This window comes from Thermobia domestica, chromosome 2, assembly GCF_964235325.1.
Source record: "Thermobia domestica chromosome 2, izTheDome1.hap1.1, whole genome shotgun sequence".
In the NCBI taxonomy this organism is placed as follows: Eukaryota; Metazoa; Arthropoda; class Insecta; order Zygentoma; family Lepismatidae; genus Thermobia; species Thermobia domestica.
In genome coordinates, this window is record NC_137455.1 from 355,884,329 (window position 1) to 355,906,045 (window position 21,717).

Sequence of the window (21,717 nt, forward strand, 5' to 3'; positions counted from 1 at the left end):
GTAGCTGACCAGGGGGTGCAACCAGATTTTTTGGAAGGTCCAATACTCCAAGCCACAACGTCTATGTATTATTGAATGGGTATTATTTTGCATCTGAAAGGCCAATAAATAATGATAAAATATTTCCACCTATATTTTCAATAAAAAAAAAAAATGAGAATGCTCCAAGAGCATTGCCAGAACGAACTTAAAAATAATTAATTTTTCTTATCAACTTCTGCAGGCTTTATACCAATTGTTCTATGTACTTCATTATTATACTCATTATTCAATTCTTGTAATATATATCTATCCATTTATAATTTCTTTGAGTACTAGATTTTTTCCACATGTTTTGTTTAAGAGGTCTGTTAAAACGTTCTACGATATATTGTTTTACGAAGACACATGCTCAAAATTGAAAAAATTCGCAAAATATCAGTTCTCTATGACTTACGGTGCCCGAGATATGGCTCCTTAAATCTCCCGAAATCCAAACTTTTTTCGTCAATATCTGAGGAATGGTGGCCAGTTGGCCAGTAGCCACCGCTTACTATTTGGTACCAACATGTTCATCATCCTCTTAGGTATTGATCAATACCAATATGTTTTCTCTAGGGCTTACGGTTCCCGAGATATGGCTCCTTAAATCTCCCGAAATCCGAACTTTTTTTGGCCAATATCTTGAGAACGGTAAGAATGACTCGAAAAATTCCGTCACTTCTTTGAGATAGTTTTTGTTGTACCATCAAATGCAGATAAAATGATAGGACTAGATTGTTCTGTAAGAGAAAGAGGACAGATGAAGTGTAAGATCAAATTTTCATGCTACATGAATAATTTCTCTGATAAACATGATAGTTTTATTGAGAAAGTGTACAAATATAATGTCAGGAACTTTGGAAAAGGGGAAGTATGTTGAGTTAGGAGGTTTTGGGAGGTCCGGACCCGGTGGACCTCCGTGAATGCGCTCCTATTGTTGTCCCATCATCTAAAAAATATACTTCCCTATAAGACGAAACCAATGTAATCTGGCCCCCTACTTTAGTATAACGCTTCAGTATAAGGCTCCTAGATGTAATAAAAAGGTCAATAAAGTTTTAAAGTCTTGGGAGGCACGAATTTCATATTTTAATAGGGGACCCAATCTCATATTTTTCTACGGGATCCCAAATATCAATGCTTATCGCCCTGAAAAAGTTGCAAGTTACGATTATGTCTAAAGAGCACAATTGTTAGGGCATTTTAAAAGCTAAAAAATTATTAATTTTCGAAATTTAACAGAAGCTTTTTGAATTGCTTAATTAACACAATTATCTTAATTATCCCTTAATCCAACGCACGCTCCTGGAATTATAATCTAATAATGACATATCTGTATTAGATTAACGTAATGTCCTTTATTTGCATATACATTGTTGTTATATAAGTTTTATGAGTAGATCAACCTACAGCTTGAAATGCTACTAATTCGGCCCTTGTCTCTCTTAAGAAGTTCCACCGGTAAGTAATTAATATGCCATGTTCTGTTAGAGGTCCACACCCTGTTATCCCTGAAAAAAATAAAAGCACATCGGTTCGTAACTCAAGAGAGTATATCTGTGTCACACACAATCACATATGCATAGTTAAATAGGTGCATAAAAATAGTTGCAAATCAACCTTACGTATGCGATAGGTGCAGAATTTTTCAAGGGGAAAAAAACTAAGGGCAACAGTCTCTAGAAACATGAATATATTTTCTTTTCTTTTTTTTTCAAAGTTACACCTTGACCTTCTCAATGAAGTAACTTAGCAGGAAACTATGGTGAAGTGAAAGCTATATTAAAAAGAAGGGGATCTGGTAGCGTTTGATTTCGTAGCAACTCAACAACAGAGACTGACTGACCAGCCAACTGATATTGCATGCTTCTGCACTCCGTCTAACGGACCAGAAACGTGTTCGATTCACGCTCAACCGAACCAAAAGGTAGGAGGAACCAATTCATTTTATACGTTTAGATTTTGTCCATCACACTTGGATTACGTTTTCTTGCTGGTTCACTGTTCTGAAAGAAAAGAAAAGAAAAAAAAGACCTAATACTCACACACAGCCACACAAAGGAAACAAAATATAGACAATGCTTTGTGTTCTTTCTGTTTCGATATGTGTAAGTGTGAAGACGTGCACAATGGCTGTCAATACTAAAGAAGCCAGTAAGTAGTTAAATTTCTATTATGTTTCTAATCACGTCAAGATAGGTGATATTTCTTTATTTGACAATTTCAATAAATTACTGTAAGTTCTTTATATTTTGGAATTATTTAAAATACACCTCAAGCCATAGTGCTTGAATCCGTCCGGGGTCCACAACGGGTGGCTAGCTCTCACATCAGGTGCTAAAAGTCCCAAATTCGATCCCTTCTGAATTTGTTGTGGACAATACTTTGTCCAACGGTCTTCTCCAATTTCTCTTAGAAGGCTCAGTGGCTGCGCATTCGCCTTTAGTGAGAAGGTTACCGGTTCAATCCCAAGTCGACAACGTCGTGGGTTTTCGCAGGATCCTCTGGTTTCATTACACATTCCACCAATCCTTTCATTTTTTCATTAGTTATTAGCAAGGTGACCAGAACTTTTACTTTCAAAAACGGGACACATATGAATTGCATTTTGGAACTCAGCAGTGTTTTTAATTCACAAAATACACAAGTAAAAATGATAACACAGCGTTTCTAACTTAAGTACTACTCAACAATATTTTTAACTACTTGAACACTCAGAATTCCAACTCAATTTCCACTTTTAGCACAGAACACTCAATTCCCATTTGAACATTCAGAGGTTCCAGACACAGTTGAACCTTCCCAAAAGTATTGGTACGGAAAGGTGTAGAATTTGCATTGACCATTTATATTTTGAATAATAATTACGAGACACCTGGATCATGTTTGCTTAAAAACGGGACATTTAGACGTCCCGTTTGAGAATCAGAAAAAAACGGGACAGCGGTTGAAAATAAGGGACTGTCCCGGCTAAAACGGGACGTCTGGTTACCTTGGTGATTAGCCTTTTCTAGCCTAAAACATAATCGCGGGACGTTAAACTAATGTATTTTTTGTAAGTTTTCTCGTATTTATCGGACTACATCGTGCAATCCACTTTAATGCGAGCTTGAATCCCGGTAGCGGGTTCATGATTTAACTGTAACACCGTCTCCCATATCCTAATGCTGAAGACAAAACTTGAATAACATGAACAAATTTGAATACATTTGAGTCCCTAGTCTACAAGGACTAGCACCAATACAGAAATTTTGGATGGCATTTAGTATCTCCCCCAACTGGTTTAATGGCTCAAGAACTGAGTACCTTGTTTTTGTCTAAATTGTTATCAAGGTAGAAAACAACGAGTCCTGTGGGGCTTGTAACCCCTTCGTTCACTTAGCTATATTTTGTGAGGTAAGTAACACTAAGGATCTTATATATGCAAGATAGCGTTGAAAAACTAAATATCAGCCAAAATTTTACCATATTATCTTTGTTTTACGCGTTGTCAGCTAAGCAATTTGGGAGGTTTCTGGTTTGGAATTTAACGTCCTATCAGCATAATCTATATCAGATGTAAACCTAGAGCTTAACATGGGATCTGAACCACGCGAACCCCATCGGGAATCAAACCACAGACTAAACAAATTGAATACATGACAAATGTGATTATATTGTGTTTAAATAAAGTAGGTTTGATTATACAGTTTCCGGAACTGTACCGGTACTTCTATTGAATGTCTATGGGACTTCATTGGAAATCCTTGTTTGCGCATTCATCCTTTTTGTTATTTATAAAGCAGTAAGCTAATGTGGCAAATATTCATGGACATTATAATTTATATGTATAAATGCCATTAGACATTCCCCAAAAAGTTTCTTTTCTTTTTACCTCGGTGCTCTTTTGTCCGTACATGGGATGTACTAAATAAGATAATTATATATTTTCGGGCCTTTGTTCAAATTTTCAAGTACAAGGGCAATCATGCTTATGTGAATGTGAAGTGGAAAATCAAATGTTATGCTCTATGGGCTCAAGGAGATGGGTGATAAACGTTGTAAATTGTTAATGATGGAATTGGTGAAACAAATTTAACGGTAGGAAGCAGGAGAATCACATGACCTGACAGAAAGGATCATCTTCCGAGTAACTAACGTCGGGGAAGGGGGAAACGGAAGCTACTTGACTGTCAGCAGATTAGAGTATAATACACTTTGGGGAAATTATTTAATTTCTCCCCCTAGTCACTTGATAGTGACTTTGTCTCAACTACTGTCTCCGGAGCCGTCTATGGCGCTGTGAACTTGCATTTCTCTGTGCAGATTCGCTTTAGGAAAACTTCAGTGTACGTACGCGATAAGAACTCTTGTGCAAAAGACATTAACCAACTTGTGCTAGGTGGCCACTAAAAAGCACAAATGCTATCTAACAGAGCCTGGCCAGGAGCGCAGCAGGGGTGTCCGAGTGGCAGAGAGGGGGTAAGTCTGAAGGGAGCCGGCGCGTCAGCAAGTGTGAGTATATACATAAACAACGATAGTGCACATAGTATATAGCATAAAACACTTTATCTATCGATTTGGGGCACATATTAAATACTATCCAAACTCTGATAAAGGCAGTAAAGAGGAGGATCATGCGCATCTAAAAGCTAGTGAACTTCGTACACATTCTTTTATATAGCAATGCTTTGCCGTTGTACAGGTTGCATAGAAGCTAGGAAATGCCATTGATTGTAAACGATAGAATGCGTTAAAGACACCGTTAACTGTAAAGACGTTAACGAATTGACTCCATTAACGAACTCTGTCGAAAAAATAGTTTTAACTGTTTATTACAAAAAACAGAATTTGCTTTCGTTCAAGTTATCGTATGTAATAACGGACGTTATATTAACATTACAATCTTAAAAGATCCATTAGCGTGATCCTCGTAATACTAATAACATTACAATCTTATAAGACCCAATAGCGTGATCCTAGTAACATTAAAATATTATAAGATGTACTTGCGTAATCCTAAGAACATTACAATCTTATTAGCGTGATGCTAATAACATTACAATCTTATAAGATCCACTAGCGTGATCCTAATAACATTACAATCTTGTAAGTTCCACTTGCGTGATTCTAATAACATTACAATCCTATAAGATCCACTAGCGTGATCCTAATAACATTACAATCTTATAAGATCCACTAGCGTGATCCTAATAATATTTCAATCTTATAAGGCGTACTTGCATGAACCTAAGAAGTAGCCCAGTATCCCGTAATAGGAACCATCAAGACTGAGAGGCTTGAATTTCATTCTGTCTTCTATTATTGAATCCCAAGCCTGGGGTCGATTTCAAACCAATTATACTTTATTATTTTTATATAATTACAAATATAATTAAAACTATCATTCCTAGGTGGTTCAGTAATACCGGGCTCAGCTCTGGTCCTTGGATCGATCCCAAACAATGTTAGTTTGTTGTGGACATCGTGTCGCTTGGTTCTCTTGAGATTCCCCTTTGTCCCACATTCTAGTAATACCACCAATCATTTCATTCTGTTTTATTAATGTTTCATCTAAATTAGTTTAGAGGGCATAACCATTCGACATGTGACTAGCTTCATTAATTTTTTCGTTAATGTATGCCCTGTTGGATAATAAGTGTGATGGCAAACATAGCCTGTAAAATCGTTAAGCAATGGCGAAATATGAATCAAAATGAAGGTACTCTACCGCTATGAAATCCAGCCTCAAAGCTTGCACGACTCTTGATTCAATCTTTTATCCAGAACTAATCTCTCTACCTTGAGTTGAGGAGCACGTAGTATAGACAACATCAGTGGTAGTTCCCAGTTCGATCCCTATACAAGTAAGTTGGTGGTAGACAACATCGTGCCACCCGATTCCTCCCGCATTTCCATTCCATCATTCACTTGTCTAAATCATTGTCTCCCTTAGTCTAACAGAGCATAATCGTGGGACGTTAAACTGAAAGATTTTTAAAGCCTGAGTCACTCACTGTAGAGACCAACGTAAGATACACCTCAACGTCACTAGACAACCAGATAATAATCTCTCTTCCGCTGGTGTCATGGGAAAGCAATTTAATAATAATAATAATAATTGCTTGAATTGACATGATTTCAGTCAAATGAGCACTAAAGATAATATTATAAACTGGCAGACTGTAAAAGGGATCATGCGTTATGTTTCAATTTCGTTTGCTGCCATTTAACGGCGAGATGTATAACTACTTCTATCTTTGTTTTAAGTGTAGAAAGTTGCATTATGAATAGCTACCAATGAAGTTACCGTTAGCCGTGATGTTGCTAAAGGATTGACACCATTAACGAATTTAGCCGAGAAGAATCTATTGCAAGAACAGAATTGAAAAGTTCGTTTTCGTTGAAAAGTTATCGTATGAAATAACGGACGGCCGAAAGTCACCTTACCCGTGTAGATGTTAACAGATTGACTTAATTGACGACTTCAGTCCACATAACCGCTCGAGCTATCTCTATTGCGAAAACAGAATTCAAAAATAAACTTTCGTTCGAGCTATCGTGTGGAGTAACGGGCACATGTACTTTACATCGTAACATTACAATATAAGTCCCACTTGCATGCTGCTACTACCACAGGGTGGACCAAAAGTCACGAAAGGGTTATAACTGTGAATAACTTTTTTTTATTTATTTATCCGTAGCTTCATTAATATTTTATAGACTTAAAGAAAAAGGATGGGAGATTGCTTACACTTGTGTGAAATCTCATATAGGTATCGGCTATTAGGAGCCTCACAGATAAAAGCCTTGTGTAGCACATGATTCGTAATAGGGATCAACACACTACACCCTGTGAAGTGCACTGGGTTGTGTGTCATGACGTCAGAAACAATCATTAGGGTATACTACTTTGGCAATGCAGTAACGGTGACTGGTGATCGATATCGATACATGATTGACTTTTGTGCGTTCTACAGTAGAGAACATCCCTGAAATGTGATTTCGACAAGATGAGGCTACAGCATACACAGTAAATGGCCTCAATTGGGTTTCTGGCCATCACATCATCTCGAGAAACACAGACAAACTGACCCTCCTGTTCGCCTGACCACACTCTGCTTGATTATTTTCTTTGGGGCTGTATGAAGGACAATGCATATGTGAACAAACCACAAACAATACAGCAGCTCAACGACAATATTCGTGTAGAAATACGGGCACTCGGACCTGAAGTATTCACCCCTGTCGTGAATCGTGCTACACAGGGCCCGTATCTGTGTGGCCCATAATGACGGACACTTACCTGGGGGTATATTCTACACATAAGTGTTAATAATCTCCCGTTCTTGGTCTTTAAGTCTATGAAATATTAATGGAAACTCATCATCATCATCATCATAGGTATTCTGCCCTTACTGGCAGGTCACTTGCAGCAGCTGAGATTCTTCCATGCTCCATGGTCCTCCGCTAACCTCTTCGTCTTCACGTATGACCTTTCTTTCTTTATATCATTCATTCATTATAGTCTCCTTCGTCCCCTCCCTCTCTTTCCTGCCACTATACCCTATAGGACGTCCCTCATGATACAATTTCTTCTTAGGCAATGTCCCAACCAGTTTCTCTCCCTCTTAATAATATTTAAAGATGTTCTTTTCTCACCCACCATTTCTAACACTCTCTGATTCGTTTTCCGCTCGATCCTACTAATTCTTTCCATCCTTCTTCACACCCACATTTTGAATGCTTCCAGTCGTTTTTCATCACTTTTACGTAATGTCCACGTTTCCGTCCCATACAGTACAACACTCCACACGAAGCATTTTATAAGTCTTTTTCTCAACTCTTTATTCAAGGTCCCACAAAACAGACTTTTCTTCCTCCTAAAGACTTCTTTCGCCATTCCTATCCTTGCTTTTATTTCACGTTCGCATTTCATGTCATTACTAAGAATACTACCCAGATATCGAAAACTATTCACTTGTTCTATTTGCTCCCCTCCCACTTTTATATTTGACACACACCTCTTCGTTCCAATCACTGTGGCTTTTGCCTTTCTAACATTTATTTTCATCCCATATTCTTCAAAGCCCTTTCTCATTTTTCTAACATTTTATTGATTTTCTTTTCAGATTCTGCAACAAACGCCATATCGTCTGCAAATCTTATGCATCTAATCATTCTACCTCCTACAGAAATGCCGTCATCATCATGTAAACTCTTTTTCACTATCTCTTCTAGATAGACATTAAATAGTGTTGGCGAGAGGCAGCATCCTTGTCGAACTCCCCTTCCAATGGCACTCTCTTCCGTCAGTTCTTCCCCTATCCTAATACTTACTTGTTGGTTCATGTATAAGTTTCTTATGTGTCTTCGATATTTCCATTCCAACCCTATCCTCTTTAGAACTCCCAACAACAATTCCGAATTCAGGCCGACAATAGAAACTAATGATATATATTAAAAAAAAAAAAAAGTTATTCACAGTTATAACCCCTTTGTGGCTTTTGGCTCACCCTGTACTAATAGTAATATAATAATAATAATAATAATAATAATAATAATAATAATAATAATAATAATAATAATAATAATAATAATAATAATAATAATAATAATAATGTAACGTAGAAAAAATATGAAGTGTGTCCCACAACTTCTGATAAGCTAAATTAAGGAACATAAAGATTGTATATAGGGACTGGGGGTGGGGGAAGGTGCACTGGCTCAGTCGTAGAGCGATTACCTACCTTTGATAGAGTCAATCCCAGACTATGTGAGTTTCTGCTGGACAACATCTTGTCCGCGGATTTCTCGAAATTATCTTTTCTCCTACAGCCTCATTCCACCGATTCTCCAATTACTATTCACTCTCATTAATCCTCCGTCTCTTTTAGCGTAAATGGCATCATCCTGGTACGTTAAATTAAGATTAATACTGTATTAGAAAGCATGTCACATTATTTTCAATATTGCTGTATGCTCTTTTGTTTGTTTACAAATTAACTCGGTCTTGAGATAATTTTAAAGAAATAATAACGCTTCATATATCAGCAGTATGTGAGGGCCATTAAAGCTAAGCTAATAGTGACATTTTGCATGGAAGAATACGTATTATTTGTGTAAGAATAATTCGTGAATATGATGTGAGCTTTCGATTGTATTTTGTTTTCACAAAAAAGATTATTTTAACGTGATTAAAATAGTGAACCCGTATCGGTATCGATCGGTGCCGTAACTTAATTTTTGTGGAGAGGGGGAAACATTAATATTTCGGTCCCCTAGAAAAAGTTTTCGAGTGGGCCTTCCCGCACACCCCTGTGCCCGTTCCATACATGACAAATTAATTAAGGAGACAAAATTTTGACAAATACCAAAGCTATACGTATAAATAATATTTCTAAGGTCCCTAATAGTAGATTTTTTTTTTTTACTGTAGTAGGTCCATGACTCATTTTTGTTTTAGGCTGACGCGGTGGCTCAGTGGTAGAGCGTTCAGCCCTGATGCTTGGGGTGCCGGGTTCGATCCCAGCCCTCGCCAAGTGAACTTTGCGGTGAACAAACACCGTGTACGTGGGTTTACTCGGGGTTCTCCCGTTTCCTTTTACTTTCTTCATTCCACCATTTCATTCGTTTCTCATCATCATCATCGTCTCGTTTAGCCTAGCCGGCATAACCGTGAGACGTAAAAGTCAAAGATTTCATTTTATTTTTATTTTATTTACCTCTTGTGTTCTGTTTTGTTTATGTAATATAGTGAATCTGTTTGATGCTTCATTTATATAATTTCATGTTCCTATCGTATATGGAATGAGAAAATTTTGTTTTAAAGTGAGGCCCCCCTTGAAAGGCGGGGAGTTTCTCTGGCGGGCAGTTGCCCCTCATCACCCCATAAGTTACGCCTCTGGTATTGATGATATGTTGTTTTGAAATTGGAGATAAGATGTATGCAAAAAAAAAAAAAAAAACGGGAAAAAGTCTGCTTGTTTACAAATTCATTTTTTTTTTTTTTTTTTTTTTACACTTTTAAAGAGTTTGTTGTTTGTTATTCATTATGCATTACCTAACAATGACACAGTTAAGAGCTAAGTAACTTATTGCTTTACATAAAAAAGAAAAAAGAAAAGCAAAAAATTGTCTTCCGCTGCCTGAATGAACAAGGTAACTTGCGCTTACTCGAAGTAACCAAACCAGTTGACAAATGCATTATTTATTAATTGTGAATAGTTACACGGATACATCATGCAACCGTAATTAATAAAATCTTGTTAAAAATGTCAATATGTGAAAAAAGAAACTCATTCTCCTCTTGTTCTTCTTCAAGAGAAATAAGACAAGACATAGTGCAGAGTTGTTAATGAAAGGAAATATTAACATATTCGCCGGAGTCATTTTCAAGAAAATCATTCCAAAACAAAATGACTTACCCGAATGGACAAAGTACCCTTGCAAATTTTTTCCAGAAAAATGACTTCTGGGAAAAATTATAAAACTGAAATCAATTACCCGTTTCTCTGGGTTGAAATACGAAAAAAAAGTAATATGTTCCGTTAGCCAGTCCTTGTTTTTTTTTTTTTTTTTTTTTGTTAACTATTAGTGAAGCGGTTTCTGAAAAAAGATGTCTCTTCTCTTGCAATCTTCAATCAGAATACAGAGACAGATCTAGAATTTAAAAACTGGGGGGGGGGCAACCAGAACTTGTCACTCAAAATACTGGAGTCCTAGTCCCCCCCGGCCCCAGGCTAGATCTGCCTCTTCCATAATATATAAATTTTCGGGATTTCCAACTCGAGACATTGGCACATAAAGTTGTTGGCTGTGTGAGAAGCAAGGGGTTCTTCCCCATCCTCTTCTTCCCTCTAGTTGGGAGGCTGAATAAGGATTTAAACGGCATCGGAAGTGTCACTGTTCATCTCAGTGACCCCGAAAACTATGGATTCGACACTAATATCGGTTATTTTCGATCATTTCTTTATCTTCCTCTTCCCCCTTCCCTACACAGAGAAAAATCCGTTCTCCGGACAGCGGTATATTGTACAAATATACGGTATCGTCTTGCTTACTATAGAAATCAGTACGGATCATACGTTATCCGTATGCTACATAGGCACTGCCTTTAGATATTACATCATGCCGTTGCAGGATGTCTGACATCTAACAGTTTTCCGTATATCACATGCATATACTTATGTTACCTTCGTCAGCTATAGGGGACCGCGGTGACTCAGTGGTAGAGCGTTCACCTCTGGTGCTTGGGGTCCCGGGTTCAAACCCTGCTCCCGCCAAGTTTGTGGTGGACAAACACCGTGTGCGTGGTTTTTTGGGGGTTCTCCCGTTTCCTCCCACTTTCTTCATTCCACCATTTCATTCATTTCTCATAATCACCGTCTCCTTTAGCTTAACCGGCATAATCGTGGGACGTAAAACACAAAGATTTCATTTCATTTCATTTTTCGTTAGCCATATGTCATATACGTCCATTTGTATGTGAGATCCTGACCGCCTACATTGTTTCATACAGAAATTACGTATAGATGGAACCAGTGGCGTATTTTAGGGGGGGCTTCCGGTCTTAAGCCCCACCCGAAATCTCACTTACTATAGTAAAGTATACGAAATATCTTACAGAATTTTCACATTTTCAGGCAAAGCCCTCCCCTAAACAAAATCGTAAATACGCCACTGGATGGAACACTTATACAAAAAGCATTATAAAACATGCGTTTTCAGTTATACGTCTGCTGTACGTTAAGTGCAAAAACTACAGGAATTACGCATGTAACCTATCTTTTTAAGTATGCTACCTACTTTTTTTTTTTTTTTTTTTTTTTTTGTCGTGTAAGTAGGACCGTCAAAGTGAAATGATAGAAAAACATCCCAAACCCGAACCTGGTCTATGTTGAAAATTTGATCAGATCTGTGTTGAAGATCTGTAGGATGGTTCAAGAGTTATTAGTCCCTTCTTGATATAACGTCGAGAGAGAGAGAACATTCCTGTCGAACTCCTATCTCTAATAGCATTCTGTCATTTCTTCCAATATTCTAACACTTACTTGTTGGCTCATGTATGTTTCTTACGAGTCTAATATGAGACTAATATATATAGCTTCTCTAATATATAATTCCAGTGCTGCTGTTTTGCTCGAATTTGAATCTAAAATATACAAACTACAGGGAACGGTGGCTCAGTGGTAGTGCGCTTACCTCTGGTGTGTGGGGTCACTGGTTTGATCAAGGTTCAAGTAAGTTTAGAGTGGACAACAGCGTGTCCGTGAGTTTTTTCTGTGTACTTCCGTTTCCTCCCACATCATTATTTCACCAATTCTCCCATCATTCACTTGTTTTAATCATCGTCTCCTTTATCCTAAATGGCCTAATCACGGAACGTTAAACTGACATATTTAAATTAGGGGTGCGCACGAGACGAGACACAACTCTTCCAATACAGAAATATACGTTTTTCGAGTCGAGTCGAGACATCACTTTTGCAGCACATTTCGAGACGAGACAGCCTCAAGCGCATCCAAAATTTAATTTAATTTTCAATATGCAAACTATAGTTGCTTCATGTTTCACTCCTTGTCCATGGACTTTGTGACGCTTGTTGGCTAGCGTGTGTATCTTTGGTACTGAATTCGATCCCCGGTGGGAGAGAGCATTACAGTTTAAATATATTACGGCGATTCTAATTCTACTTTAAATTGTAGGTTTACGTCTCGTATAGCCTCGGTGCTCGAAAGGATTGCTAAACTTCAACAAATAACGACAATCTAACAAAATCAGACATTCGCGTCTGAAGCATGGAAAGATTTGCACTGGGAACCACTTGCAAATATTGGAAAATAATCACGTGGACCAGAAAGACGACGAGTGTGACAGATACTATTACGAAAATTAAATGGCATGGCAGTGACAGTGGATCGATCATATTGCAAGAAGAAATTGTGATAGGTGTTACAAAAAAGCAAGCCTTGATTAGATATATGGAACAAGGAAGGACCTAAGAAAGGTCCTTATACAAGGTGGTGTGATGATATCAAGAAGCACTGGAGTAATATGGAAAAGAATTTTTAAAGATAGATTATTGTGGATAAGAGTTCAAAAGACATCTATTCACCAATGGATAGACAATGGATATGTCTACTGTATTATATAATTTGTTTTTAGAATCTTATAATAAGATGCTTGGAGTCTCTACTTTTCTTTGACAAAATCAATCTATTCGGAATTATTGTCATTTTGATTAGTTAACTCTTTGCTGTGTTTATAGAGTAAATACGTTGGTTCGATCTTTAACGTTTCTTACCGAGGTATATGAAACGTAGACTTACAGTTTAATGTGGAATTCCAACGACATGAGTTCCCAGTGGGAATCGAACCCAGTGCCAACCCTGTAGCCAGGGAGGAGTTCCATAACGTATATGGGAAAATCAAAAACGTTCATGACAACCATAGTTAATATAAGATCATGTTATACACATATCCCTTCCCTTAGCAACACAAGTCGAATTTACTATTTTGTCTCGCGTTCGCCAGACCCAACCGAGCAAATTGCAAATTATAAAAATTAAAGTAATGTACCAAGATTTTACTCAAGAAATACAAGAAAGTCCAACTGTACAAAGGTATTTTCATACAATTTTCCTGTTTGGTTGGTAAACACATCTTACTTAATGTCATACAGATTTTCCCGGCAGCTGAATGATCTGGAATAATGGGAATATTTTTATTCATGGTGCATATATTGATGTTCTATAGATGGCCTAGTTATAGAACTGAAATTAGTTTGATCATTTGGGATTTTGCAAGCTTCAAAATTTTATTGAATGACACATAATGTATTGTCCATAAATGTTTTAAAGTATCAGAGTATTACTATGAAGCGCTGGGCCTTTTCGTGCGCAGGGACTTGGGCGGTCTTCCGGTTCGCCCAAATTAAACGCCACCATTGTGAGTGGAGTATCCGAAAGCGAAGTTAAGTTCATGATTAGAGTAAATTTCTTGATTTTTTTACAGCTTTTATTGGTATCAATGATTATGAATTTTATCAAAGCATCTTATAAAGATGGTTACCCGAAATTAATACCAAACAAAAATAGGTTTCTTAGACTCGAAATCGATAGATTCTGTGGAAATCTTATTCAAGAATTTAGTTAACCCTAAAATAAGCTTTTGTAAACATGCCACCACATAACCTTTCCCGTAATCAAGACAAAAGTTATATTGCTTTCGTGAACCCAGACACTTAAGATTTTTCCCGTTTTATGAATGAGAATTTGTGAATTAGTTTATCGTATTACTAAACATAATGAAAATTGTTACCGCACTATTTTGTCTGAAGAACACGGTTGACTTAGTCCCCAGTAGCAAATACCTTAACTGATCGTTTAGCGTCCGCGCCTTTGGCGTGGGAGACCCGGGCTCGATTCCCGGCGGGAGCTCATGTGGTTCGGAGTCCACGTTAATCAGTAGGTCCACGTCTCATATAGCCTCGCTGCTGAAAGGGACGCTAAACTAAAATCAAATCCACTCAAAACTGATCATGTTCGAAGGTCTCACCCCTCGTAGAGGGCGAAACCTTCATAAGAGAGCTAGCCTTTGATAGGCAAAGGGAAAAAAAAGCAATTAAAAAACAACATTTGGAATCAATTTCAGCACTCAAACGGCTAAGCAAAAATTGGTCATATTGGAGAATAAGATTTAATTATGGATCATCATTAGATGATCTTATGCTAGCTTTCTCTTTTCAAGCTCAGTTGTAGTGCGCTTATCTCTTGTCGTGGGGTCCGTGATTCGATCCCCGGACACCTAAGTTTCTGGTGGACAACATCGTATCCTTGAGTTTTCTCAGGGTACTCCCGTTTCCTCCCACATTCTGATTCCACCAATTCTTCCATCATCATTCATTTGTCTTAATCATCGTCTCCTTTAGCTTAAGAGTCTTCATCCTGGCGAAATTAAAATACCGCTAATTTTACACTAATTATGTGATATCTTCAAATAGATAAAATATACTTGAAATATGGAACAAGAGCGCCCTAGACAATATTATTTTGCGTGAGGTACCGTTATCACAAGTCACCTAGCGGCTTTCCGTTTTCAGCTGTTTAGAAACGCGAAAATAAATGCCGATTTTCAAAATGGCTCGAAATCGAAAGCAGATAAGTGAGTCTTGATAACGGTACCTCACGCAAAATAATATTGCCTAGGGCGCTCTTGTTTTACATTTCGATTATCTTTTATCTATTTGAAGATATCAAATAATTACTATAAAATTAGCGGTATTTTAATTTCGCCGGGATGAAGACTCTTAAAGGGCATAATTGTGGGACGTTGAACTGAAAGATTGCTCTATTCATATCAATAAGCTATTGGAATTGTAGTAAATTCTTACCACTTGCAGTTTTAGTAGCGAAATAAGGGTGGAGATGTTCATTTCTCGTTTTCTGTTACCATCTTTGCTCTATGGTAATGAACAGGGCCGGATTTACGGGGGGTGAAAATGTACACGTGCAGCCCCTCTTCGTTGTAACTATACGCTATCTAAAATGAGAAGCTAGCAGTGAAAATGGCCACACTTTCCGAAACTTTCTGCCGCCAGGTTTTCCTTTGGGCTTAAAAGAAATTAGAGCTTTGCAAAAGCAATAGTTTAAGTCGATTTTCAAAAGGTTGAAGGCAAAGGATTCACAAGGAAAAACAATATAGCATTTGTCAAGTAGGGAAGAAAACAAACAAGGAGGAGATAATTTTTTTTTCCTACATAACACTTACGACCCTCTTTAAAATATTCCCCTCCCCTCCGTTCTATGTATCAGCGTTGTCAGGTGTAAAGAATATTGTCACATGTCAGTTTGAAGAGTTTCAGTGTGATTGGTTATTTTGGTAGTTATTGGTGCACCCCTTCCCCCCTTCAAACAATCCTGGATCCGGCCCTGGTAATGAACATTGAAGTCGGAAATGATTGATTTCTAGTAATTCCTTACTTGGAAAGAGGGTTAAAACAAGATAGAATAATTATTAGGATACTTTATCCATATATATATATATATATATATATATATATATATATATATATATATATATATATATATATATATATATATATATATATTCTTGTCTTTCCCTTATGCATAGCATATTTTGGAAGTCTAAAGCTTTTAAAAAAAGAAAGAGAAAAGAAAATGGTATGCCTTCCTGTCTTCTTGTTCGTCTCAACCATAATATAGGTTAGTGAGCGACATGGAAATTTTAAAACTTTTCTCTCGCTTGGGAGAGCTGTTTTATACTTCAACATATCTTTCTGTAGGACTCGAATTTTTAGATTCAGTCAAAGTACTTAATCGTTTCGTTTCACCAATCCGTATGATAGTTTCGATTATTTATTTATTTAATTTCGCCCTTTCTGCTTGTTTGTTCCATCGATGCAAGCATCCCTGGTTATATTCCCGATTGAAGAGCTCTGTAAAATTTGAACGCATTATAGTCAGTGTTAGAAGTTTGAGCGAAATTTCTCTAATCTAGGGAAATTTCATAGATAAATTTATAGCAAAAAGGGAAAAAGGGATTTTTTTTGATAAAACGTGAAAATCCAGGGGAGTTCTTCCGCTGACTGACTGATCAATATAAATGCTTATTTTTCCTTTTTCTTCAGAAATAAACCAATCCAATAGAAATAATCTGTATTGTATTTCAGAGTTGGCGTGGGTCAATGAAAACTTGATCCACAACCCACTGACCCACCACCCACCGTGACCCACGACCCACCGTGACCCACTCTGACCCACCACCCACCGTGACCCACTGTGACCCACCATGACCCACCACCCACGGTGACCCACTCTGACCCACCACCCACCGTGACCCACCACCCACCATGAACCACTCTCATCCACTATGACATGACTAACCAAAATCCATCGTCATCAACTCTGAACTCGATCCACGGCCTCTTCTGTACTGACTAAAGAGTTTACACTTGAAATAAAACAAGACTGTGAAATTGTCACTAATCGGAGTTTGAATTTCTAGTCAATCGCTCAAGCACCACTCTGTTAGAATAACAGTGGATCTGACCTTTATGATATAAAGTAATAAAGTGTTTGTCAGTGAGGAAATTGAAACAGTTCGAGGTGGGGGGAAATTAGTGTGTGCCTAAAATATACTTGTACTAAGAGAGTATTCTTGCAAGTGTTAATTTCTGAATGCATTTCAAAAGGAACTTCTATTCGCAGGAAAATACCCCTGTACAATATGGAAAAGGTTATGGTTTCTCAGTTCACAGAATTTTTCTCACAAAAAAAACTTGAAAAATCAGTTGTTCATACGGTATAAAGGTGCTCGGGTACCCTCTGTGAGAGCATCTCCATAAAGTATGCTCAGATTGTAATTTGTGAATCACTAAAACACCACGTTAAATTGAAGTTACAAATATGCATAATTGCAATTATTATGAATATTTATTCAAAGTAGTTTACATAAAGCATAGAAGAGACTTACTAAAAAATAGGTACAAAGTTGAATAACACAGATAAGCCATTACTAATACAAGTATACATTTTCTATAACTCGTAATTTTCTACCTTAAAACAAATCTGAAATCGGGTTTATTTCCTGTTGGTAACTTTTTCGTGGTAAATCATCCGCAGCGGAATGATGTCCATCCCTCAGCCAAGAAATAACTAGCTCGTCTACTTTGAACTTGTCTAGCAGTGGGCCATTAACATTGATGAACAACAAGATAGACAATGTTTGAGTACTTAGTCTATCTCTAATATCAGTCATCTGTAAATTCATAAGGGGAAATCCCCTTCGTACTCTGTCGTGGAAATTGATAATATTTCTACCCGATTTCTGCTACTCCTAATCGATAATCTGCTTGTTAGACTTAAGTCTGATAACGATTTTTCTTAGTCAGGTTTGAAATACTCAACAAGAAGTATAATCTCTCTATCACCATACAACATCTTTTCCATATCGACCATGTCAGTTGGCAATGTCGACTCATGGAGAACAGAAACTTTATCTACCACGCCTTCGATAGGGAATCTTGTGAATAAATTATCAATTAAAGCCTGATAAACTGAAGATTTCTTATTTGTTTATAAATTTAATTTTTGTAATTACACATGAAGGTTTGGTGCCATTACCAAGTTCCCTCCCCCGTCTAGAAAGCGAAAGGGAACGAGGTTCCTGCAAAGTGTTCAGAGGTGAATGGGAATTTCCCTCCTTCTTCCCCTTCAATTACCACACTGCTGTTTGCCATGTGCCAAATTACGATGAATTTCAATTAAATTATCATAGTATAATTATTTCCTTGTTGAATTATCAATACTTTTCAATGGAAAAAAGAATGAAATTTAAAAGTTCGAAATCAAGGTAAGTAGATCAACGTAAAGGGAAAAAAAAGTGTAAAATTTTCCATATAATTATGCGTACAATCCAAACTTAAAATTTCCGTGTAATTAAGCTTGCAGTACAAATTTTATGCCTATTTTAGTCACACGTTTTTGGGTTGATTGCCCTGTGCTGTAAGCGCTCCATATAATAAACATAAGCTTCAGCAATTATTATAGTAGAAAGCAATGGATATATGAAGCCAAGCACTGTATTTTTTGTTTCTGATTTTTTTCCTTAAATAACATCGATCGTTTTCGATCATTTTTACAAACCAACTCACTACCAATTTTCCATATATAGAAAGTGCCCCCTCCCCCACACACACATAAAGGAGAATTTAAAAAAAAAATGCTAGGACACATTCTGTTTATTTTCAATAAAGAGTTAATACACTGAATTTCAGCTCCGTAAGTTTAACGGTTTGCGAGATACTCATTTTCTTGTTTTCGCAAAAATTCGGATCCTCTCTATCTCCTTAGGATATTATGCATTATAATAAAAGCAATATAACATCCCAGTTTGGATTAAGGCCTAACTATATACCAAAAGTAATTTCATTTGACTTTGCAATTTGACCGTGATGATCAGGCGCACATAGTTACATTCAATTTTTCATATAATAATTTATATATTACAGTGATTCAAAAATGTATTTTTTTCCAGTAGTTAGCTCCTCTAAAAACTCAGATCTCGAAAGCCAAATAGTAGTAGAAGTTCTATTGCTATTATTACAATTAAAAATATCAATATCCAAAAGTCCTGAAGTTATTTTTTCACTTGGTTAGATATACTCACCTCAGGTAAGTAGACAAAAACAAGTGGAAACGGAAGGGAAATGAAGGTCTTGAAAGTAAAACGGAGACAAATTTACCAGTCTTCAGAAGATACTGTCTACAATGCAGTGATCAGAGAGGGTCGGTAGATCATACTGAGTTGGTGGGTCGCAGTGGGTCACGGTGGGTTACATGCTGTTGACCCACGACCCACTGACCCACTCAGAAAACTTGACCCACTGACCCACTCCATCTCTGGTCCTGACTTGCCAGTCATCTTCGAGAGCCGCTGAAGTGAGGTGTGTTTACCGTGTCAGTCAAACACAGCGCGTGACTCATGGATTTCGAACAACGCGTGAAACGTAACTTCTGCTTCAAGTTGCAAAAAATTTCCAAAGAAATTCATAAAAGATTGAAATTTGTGTATGACTATAATGCTGTAACTCTGAAGATTGTTTACCAGTGGTAAGAGCGATTTAAAAGCAGAAATGAGTCGGTAAAAGACAAGCAACCTTCGGGTGTCCATTATTCTCAAAAACAGAATAAAACGTGCAAAAATGGCAAAATTGTTCGTTCAAGCAGGCGAAAACCTATCCAAGAACTTACCGAAAAACTTAGTATCTTGTACGGGTCAGTACAAGGGTTTTTAACCGATAATTTGCAAATGAGTGCAAAATTTGATCCCATTTGCGAGTTTATGGCTGGAAAAAGTGTTGCTGTGAATTTGCTCTAATTAGCGAAGTTCAGTAGCAATAACGAAAATTTTTACGAATGAAAACAGCACTAACGACGGACGAAATGTGGTGAATTTCGGCGACAAAGTGGCAGGGCAACTTCACGCTGATGCTGTTTTGAAGTTCCTCTAATTCTTGAAGTTTAGCAAGATTAACGAAAATTTTCAGGACACAAAACAGCACTAATCTAGCACTAAGGATAGCCAAAATTTGGTGAATTTTGGTGACAAGTGGCGGCCCAACTTCACGTTGACGCCGTTTTGAAGTTTCTCTAATTCTTGAAGCCTAGAAGCACTAACGAAAATTTGTACGGCAGAAAGCACTAACGATGGACGAAATTTTGTGGAGTTTTTCGACAAGTGGCGGGCTGCATGAAGTTTGCCGGTCCCATTTTGATTTTTGTTCTAATTTTTGAAGTTTAGCAGCACTAATAAAAAAATTTACTGCTGAAAACAGCACTAACGCAGCACTAACGATGGTCAAAATTTGGTTAACTTTGGCGACATGTGAAGGGCCAACTTCATTCACCTATGAATTCAGGGTTCAAGCCGATCACGATAGTGGAAAACTGTAATAGATAGCGAGAAGCAGGTTTTTGATATGGGTTCTGTATAGCGAGAATAGTTTTACTCTGAATGTACTTCTTTATTCCAACCGGAAATGGTAGACATCTACTATTTCTTCTGGTTTTACTATTAACTGTAATAGAACGAATACGTTAATAGGAGGCCAGAAACGACTTTTTGTATGGATTCAATATTCGGAGAATATATGTCGTCTCAGCTTTATTCTTCCGCTGATACCGGAACTAGTAATAAACCACAGAATTGTCTGTTTCAATATTAACATAGTAAGACACAATACGAAACTATTATCGTAGTCCTTCGTTTCATTTTCCCCTTAACGGGATGATCTACCTTTTCTCGGCACAAAAATTTTTATATTGGACCTTATGGGGAGAACATGGCTACCGAATTTCCTCAGTTTCTAAGGAACTAGGTATCTTTAATGGGAAAGAAAAATTTTGCAGCATTCTACAGAAGTTTATTAACGGGTTGAAATACTTAAATTGTATATTTGTCTGCTAGTTTAGCAGAAATAAATTATTAAACAATAAATAAATTAGTTTCTTTTTATACAAATTATAATATGTCTAACTTTGGAACCAATTATGGTAGAAAGATCAACTTTTTTTTGTTTTATTCCTTGAGAAGAAACGACTCTAATAGTTTTAATCACAACCATATCTGATACGCCAATTAAAAAATAGTATTTTAATATAAGTATTAAAGTCCACCTGTCAAGAAGTTTAACGAGGGTAAGGCATCCGCGCCCACCCTTTTCTTCTGTTTTCGTCCCGAGAGATATGAAGGGACCGTTTTCACAGCAGGTGTCAATGCGAATGTAAACATCCTGTCCTCACGTTCAATAGCCCAAGTTCGGCCACTTTCTCTCTTTTTTTCTCTTTCTCTCTCTCTTCCGAGGTGTTGTTTCTACCCTGTAAGAAAATTATAGATATGTAGAGAAAATGGTGATCAATTATTTCTGATAGCCAGATGATAGACAAGCATTCTAAAATGCCTTCGAAATCTAAAAATGTATCGACCATAACTTTACCATCTGGTTATTTTCAGGAGGCAAAAGTTATATTATTATTATTATTATTTTATATGTTTGTATATATGTATGTGTGTGTCGTGGATGAATAGTTACGCTCATCCCTTATAATCAAGGAGTCCCTTGTTTGATTCTCGATGAAGACACAAGTGGTTCGGATCCTACGTTAAGCTGTAGGTCCCACCCATAGGACGTCA

At 37.1% G+C, this 21,717-nt stretch overlaps 1 protein-coding gene across 1 annotated transcript in view; it reads left to right on the forward strand.

Moving 5' to 3' along the window:
* Positions 1 to 1,874: 1,874 nt before the first annotated feature.
* The window catches only part of LOC145678797 (carbonic anhydrase 13-like), a 153,355-nt gene continuing 133,512 nt past the window's right edge, over positions 1,875 to 21,717 (forward strand). The window contains exon 1 of the mRNA XM_081749312.1: positions 1,875 to 1,948. The gene's annotated coding sequence lies outside the window, so the exon portion shown is untranslated. The remainder of the gene's footprint in view (positions 1,949 to 21,717) is intronic.